This window comes from Felis catus, chromosome E2 (genome assembly GCF_018350175.1).
Source record: "Felis catus isolate Fca126 chromosome E2, F.catus_Fca126_mat1.0, whole genome shotgun sequence".
Lineage (NCBI taxonomy): Eukaryota > Metazoa > Chordata > Mammalia > Carnivora > Felidae > Felis > Felis catus.
In genome coordinates this window covers 41,274,251-41,280,945 of record NC_058382.1, presented here as the reverse complement: position 1 = coordinate 41,280,945, position 6,695 = coordinate 41,274,251, and the positions used below count along the sequence as shown (strand labels likewise).

Genomic DNA, 6,695 nt, shown 5'->3' with positions numbered 1-6,695 from the left:
GAATAATCCCTGCCCTAGGCTGTCCCAAACTTCTGCTTTCAGGTCAAAGGAGAGCCCCGTGTGTGAACTCCTCCAGAAATCCTGGCACCATTTGCAGTAAGGGAGGAGTACAGGCCCCGGTGAACGCACATGCCTGTCACCAGGAGGCAGGAGACACGGGGTTGAATGTTGAACCCCAAAATTTCTAGCTCCAAGGCCATTTTACCACTCCAGGCCTCAATGTTGCCCATCTGCGGAAAGGGCACAATCATGCTATCATAGGAATGTTTTGAAAGGATTAAAACTCTACCTATGGAAGCTTCTGGACTCAAGGAGCAGGTGCAGTTCCTAACGTAACAACTGTGAGCTTTGGGAAGGACGGAAGACAGACAGACTAACCTCCTGGAGGTGGGGGAGCTGGTGTCCAGGGACAGGGGCAGTAGGGCAGGCTCCTGGTTTGAAGCCCCTCTGGGCCTTTCATCCCTGGACACACAACACCATGTCTTCCTGGTCCCACCGGGCCTTCTCTGCAGGGCCTCTCCTGACTGCCCCCTCATCTCTGTTTTCCCTCACTGCCTGTCACAAAGGTGGTGGCATGGAGAAGGCCTTGTCTCTTGGGTTCAGGGGATTCTGTCAGAGCTGTGAGACTCCCCAGATGCTGAGTCTCTCCATCCCTGTCTTCCTACCGCAGCACTGTCTGCCCCTCCTCTTACAACTTCTGTTTCCTTCTTTCCCCTCTGTCCTTGTGATATAGCGCCCCCTACTCCCCCCCCCCCCCCCCCCACCATTTGCTGGCCCTAACCTTCCTCAACTGTGAGCTCAGTGACAGAGCTCTCTACCTCCCTCTGAGCTCTATGCCCTGCTAATCCCAGGGTCCTGGTCAGAGTGCCCTCCCTTCTCCTCTCCTTCCTCAAAGATCACCTTGTCACCTGGGCACCCTTATATGCCCAGCACTCTTCCACGGGTAGATTCCGAGGGAAGCCAAATGACAGCCCCGCCCTCAGGAAGCACACATTCCTGGGGGAGACAGTTACTATGCAAAATTAAATCAAACAAATAGATAAGAGTAACAGGTCATGAGAGGCCCTAAGCAGAAAAAATTTGGCGGAAGAAGCCAATAGAGTCAGAAGAAGGGGCAGGGCCACAGAGGGTATTAGGGGCTTGACATGATGTCCTGGGTGAGGTACAGAGGGCTGCCTGTTCTCTTCCCAAACCTCGTAGTCTGCCCCTTGCGCTGGGAAGTCGATCCAAGGCCACCCTTGTCTCTTCAGCAAGTATATTAGTCCCCTAAGGGCTGCTATACTAAATTATTACATCAGTGGCTACAGCAATGGAAATTTATTCTTTCACAGTTTGAGAGGCCAGAAGTCTGAAATCAAGGTGTCGGCAGAGTCCTGCTCCCTCTGAAGGCCCCAGGGAAAAACCTTCCAAGCCTCCCCAGCTCCTGGTGGCTCCGGGTGTGCCTTAGCTAGTCTGCATCATTTCAATCTCTGCCTTCACTTTCATATGGCTTTCTCTCCATGTCCTCGTGTCTTTTCTTCTGTCTCGTCCAAGTGCCTAACAAGAACACTTGTCATTGGATTTAAGGCCCATCTAAATACTCCCGGATTATCTCCTCTCAGGATCCTTAACTTATTACCTCTGCAAAGACCTCTTCCCAAGTACATTTGTGTTCACAGATTCTGGGGTAAACCAGACACGTGGGGTATGGACAGGACTTTTTGGGGTCACCAGTCAAAAATAGAGCTGGTGAGGGGAAGGACCAACCCCAAAGCTGGTATCTGTTCACCCAGAGGATTCCAGCATCCATGCATGGATTATCAGCATTTTCCTCTGAATTAAATTTACTTCCAGTTTTATTTTAAAGCATTTAAAACTTTGGTGCCACACCACATGGCTTTCCTTATTCGGCACTGTCAGTTCTTCCCTCTGCTCTGAAGGCTTGTCCAGCTCCTCCCCACCCCTCCCCAAACATGCCCACCCCTACACCCCCCGCACGCTCACACATACGAACAACAGCACCTGCCGCGGGAGGGGGTGGCTGGCCTCCCTCGGCCCAGGCCTCTGTCAGCCTCCTGCTAGACCCGGGCTCATCCAGGATTTGAGGCAAGAAAATGAAACGATTCCCGGCTGGAAAAATAACCAGGTCTGCCGGGCTGGCCCAGAACACAGGGAAGGAGCTCAAGTCCCAGGGTTAGACCTGTCTTTGTTTTCTTTCATGTTTTAATGCAAATCCCTCTTGTTTCTGTTACTGAAACAGACACAGACACACACACTGTAAACATACAAACCATTCATGTGAGCATGAAATAAGGTGCAAAGTATAAAATCAAAGGGAGAATTCCCTTTCTCTTTTCCCTTTGCCAAAGTCTACTCTTACGGGTACTTTCTCCAGAAAACACACCCATCCTCTCGAGGAGATGCACATTTATAAGCACAACAAGAATCTGTTGGTGGTTTTGTTTTACATTTTTATACAAGCACACATGTATACGTAAACGCCTTTCATCAAGGAAAATGAGTATCCTTTCCGAAGGCCTTGCACACTGCTTTTTCCTCCTCCTGACCTTCTTGCACAGCTCTCCTTAGTGGGATATATGGACAGATCTTATTTTCAACACCTACAAAGAACTCCGTTCAATGGATGTACCATCATTTGTATAACCATGCCAACTGGCTACTGATGGAATCAGCACTGATTTAGCACGACATGCTGTTCCCTGTGGCTGTGCCTAGAGCAAATACACATATAAATAATATAACAGTTATCTATAATACTATTTATACATTTAACAACACATTATATAACATGTAATACCTATATATAATACATATATGTAATATATAATCACATTTCATTATCACAACTCTGAGTGATTGTAATCCTTACTTTATAGAGAAGGACCTGAATTTTTAATCTCTGATAGGAAGATAAGGAAATTAAAGTTCCTGGAGGTGATAAGATTTATGCAACATCTAGGGAAGTGATATTCGAAGTCCTTTATCCTTTATGCCCCCCCCCCCCTTTTTTCTTTTTTACACCTTCTTTCAACAACTTGGTACAAACCACACCCTTTTGGTTTCCAGCCCTAGCATCCTTTCTGGCCACATTTTTCTTTTCCAAGTCAAGTCTCTGTTCCTGAATACCAGTGGGAGTGCAGACATCCTTGTGTCTGAGGAAGTGCAGAGGGAGGGATGATGCGTCAAGCCTGGCTGGCTCCTGATGGACTGTGAACCCCACACCCCCAGGGGCCCACATGTGTCTGCATTACTTCCCCTGCAGTCTTCTCCTCTGGCTACCACTCTCGAAGGGAAAAGAAAAATAAACTTTGCCTAGTGTTAGCCCGTCTTGATTCCTGGGTGGGCCTAATAGCTGTGGGGTTCAAGTCACTTAGCTCATGGGCCTGGTTACAACTTCCTGCCCTTTGAAAGGAGCCCAGAAGAGCACACTGAGTGAGCATTACGGCTGCAGTAAGACGCCAACTCCTTCAAGCCCAGTACTGGCCTCATGTGAGTCAGTGTGATACAACACTGGCGGTGGAAGCATGTTCTAGTCTCTACAGCTGTGTGGGCTTGGGAACGCCCCTAACTCCCTGAGCCTCTGTTCCTTCAATTGCCAAAAGAAGCTGTCATGAGTGTCCCCACCGGAGGATTGTTGGTGAGTAAATGGGAGTGATAGAAGCTTCCAGACCAGTGGTTCTCAAGCTTCATCGCACATGTGACTCACCTAGGGGCTTCACAAACTCAGATGCCCAGGCTACATTCCAGATCAATTAAATCCGAATATCCAGGAATGGGACCCGGGAATCACTATTTATAAACCAGCCAACCACCCAAGGATCCCAATGTATAGCCAAGTCTGTGAACCGGAGATTTAACCCAGTGTCTTCCCCAGGCATAGTCATCACTCAGTGAATGCTAATACCTGCCTCCTCTTCCCTAAATCCTAGAGAAAATGTGTGTCTCCAAATGCTTTTTTGAGAAACCACCGGCACATAATGCCAGTCAAGGAGGCACCAAGGCTGCAATCCGAGGCAAGCTCCCCGATTCTCCACTCACTAAAAGCAAGGGTAGTATGAGCTCAGGGTTTGATCTTTGGAAGTTCATCTTTGGAAGTGAGGCAATGGCATTTCTGAAATTCCTGCCCTTCCTTCTTATCACAATCCCTTTATCAGCTCAGCCCAGAGCCAGTCTGTGTCAGGGCGGGTGTTGAATGAGGACCTCCCCTAACAGAGAGCCTCTCGGGTGGGGGCAGGGCACCTCTGTGTGCAGACCTCACTCGAGACACAGAACCCCGCTACTCCAGACGCCCCTAAAGTCAATATTTGATCTTACCTCAACTTTAGATGGTTGCTTGAAGTTAAAAATGAGTCTGTGCATTAAGATACTGAGAATAATCACGAAGATAGGGACACTTGTATGGATCTGTGACCAACTACCCCTCTTAGGGAAATGACCTAGACCACCAAATCCATGAGGACCATCCCAGCCATACCCAAGTCAGTGGCCACTGTCCACCCAGAGCAAGCCATCCCCTGCCAACAGCTCTGTGCCACCACAGCTTCCACAGAGCTTCCACAAGGGTTTCCCAAATGGTGACCTTTTGGGGTACAATCACTTTAGGTTCAGCCTAGGAACCTGGGCTTCACATGCTACCCCCCCTACTAGGTAACACCTCTGCTCACACACTTGAAAATCCCTTTCCTAAGGCTTTCCCAGAGAATGGTGTGTGTAGTTGATGTGGGTGCGGAAGAAAAGACCAGGAAAGGAAGCCAGAATGTGTCCCCGGTGTCACCGCTCCCTTCTCCATCTTGCTCAGGATGCCCTACCGTCTGCTCTGCAAAGCCTGGAAGGCCCGCCCTCAAGGCTCAGCACAGACTTACCTGCACAGAGCAGGTGAGGCCACAAGCCTGCTGAGGAGGAAATCGAAAACGGAGCTGCCATTGAAAAGGAAACTCTCCCCAGCCTGAAGCCTTTTATGCCGACCCGACTTGAATCACCTGGAATTGCTTCCATCTGTGTAAAAATTGCGTAAAAGGCCAGGCTCCAATTCCTCTTTTTCTGTGGAAGTTCTTTTTCCCAAAGTGTGGTCCAGAACATTAGTTTCCTGGGCTGTTTTTAGGGAGGAAATGATTCTGTTGTCAGAAGAGCATGTTAATTACAAGATACCATATTTCTCTTGTGCACTCATAATGCATATTAACCTCTTAAAGATGCTGAGAAATCCTGCATTAAAAAAAAAAGTATGCTTAAATTTGCTTAATCCAAATTTCCCAAAATTATTTGACTAAGGAATGTTCCATCTCTTTCTTTGCCCTCCCTCCCTCTTTGGGTCTCTATTAAGTCTAACTTAATAGCAGAACACAGAAACAATGTTCCTCAGAAGCAAGCCGGAACTCTATCCTGGGAGGAATAGTCCTTCAGTCAATGAACAAATGAATCAAACAGCTCATAGCAATGCCCCTTCGATATGTACACACAGCCTCGCATGTCCCCGTGTTTGCTCCCTCTGCAGAGAAGCCTAACCTGGTTTCCCAGGGTTGGTGTCAAAAGCCTTCACATGACCACCACTAGTCAGGGTGAGAAGCCCTTAAATCGAACCCAAAGAGCTGGATTCCCGTGCTTTTTTTGACACACAGCACTCTGAGTGCTAATGGGATTAACGTGGTGAGTGTCAGCGATGGTGAGAAAAGCTGGGGCGTGAGGCATGCTGTTCTGGAGACCTGGTAAATTGAGAATATTTGACTTGGGGGCACCGGTGACCAGGTGCCAGCTCTGCGTTCATATCAGTAGGAATTAACTGGTTCCATTTCAGAGACGGAGACCAGCTCCAGGATGCTCAGTGGTCTCTGCAACATTTGGAAAACCAGGCAGGATGGGGAGGTCTCTGTGCTGCCAGGTCCCTCAGAGAATTGCCCCCTCTCATGCTCTTTGAGATCTCTCCTCAACTTACCGATGAGGAACAGGGGACCCAGAGAGGACAGATAACATGCCCAAGGTCACGTCGCTCCTCAGTGATGGACTGATGTACCCCCTGCTTTGGGGCGAGATCCCATTGTGATTGGCAGTTGCCAAAACCACGGGGACCCTCCACTTCTCTTCTCCATGGCCACTGAAGCCTGGTTTGAAGCCATATGTATCTTGTTACAATAAAACAACAACACAATCTGTGTGTTTGTGAGTGTGTGTGTGTGCGTGCTTGTGCCTGTTTGTTTCTGCAGGCATCCAACAAATGTTTGCAAATGCTGAACAAATATGTGCCAGAGACTGGAAATACAAGAGAGAGCAAGGCCGACACCCCTCTTGTCCTTAAGGAAAGGCATCTTGGTACAAAGCTAATAAACCACAACACAGGGTTTGAAACCAGATATGGGGCGCCTGGGTGGCTCCTTTGCTTACGCGTCCCACTCTTGATCTCAGCTTGGGTCATGGTCTCACGGTTTTGTGGGTTCGAGCCCCACATCGGGCTCTGTGCTGGCAGTGTGGAGCCTGCCTGAGATTTCCTCTCTCCTCTCTCTCTGCCCCTCCCCCACTCAGGCTGTGCCTGTCTGTCTCTCTCTGAAAATACATAAACATTAAAAAGTTGAAATCAGATGGGCCTGCTTTCCATTATCAGCCTTGTTTCATTACCTTCCTGAACAACGCTGATCCTTCACAACTCTGGATCCCTGATCCAACATCCTCCCTGTGACTCAACTAAAAAATGGGAACAAATT

At 48.6% G+C, this 6,695-nt stretch overlaps 1 long non-coding RNA gene across 1 annotated transcript; it reads right to left on the bottom strand.

Moving 5' to 3' along the window:
- Positions 1-807: 807 nt before the first annotated feature.
- On the bottom strand, positions 808-6,373 carry LOC123382407. Its single transcript, XR_006590711.1, has 3 exons — positions 5,506-6,373; positions 4,863-5,091; positions 808-2,711 (listed from the first exon to the last, which is right to left on the bottom strand). It is a non-coding gene; the product is annotated as an uncharacterized LOC123382407 (long non-coding RNA).
- Positions 6,374-6,695: the final 322 nt, after the last annotated feature.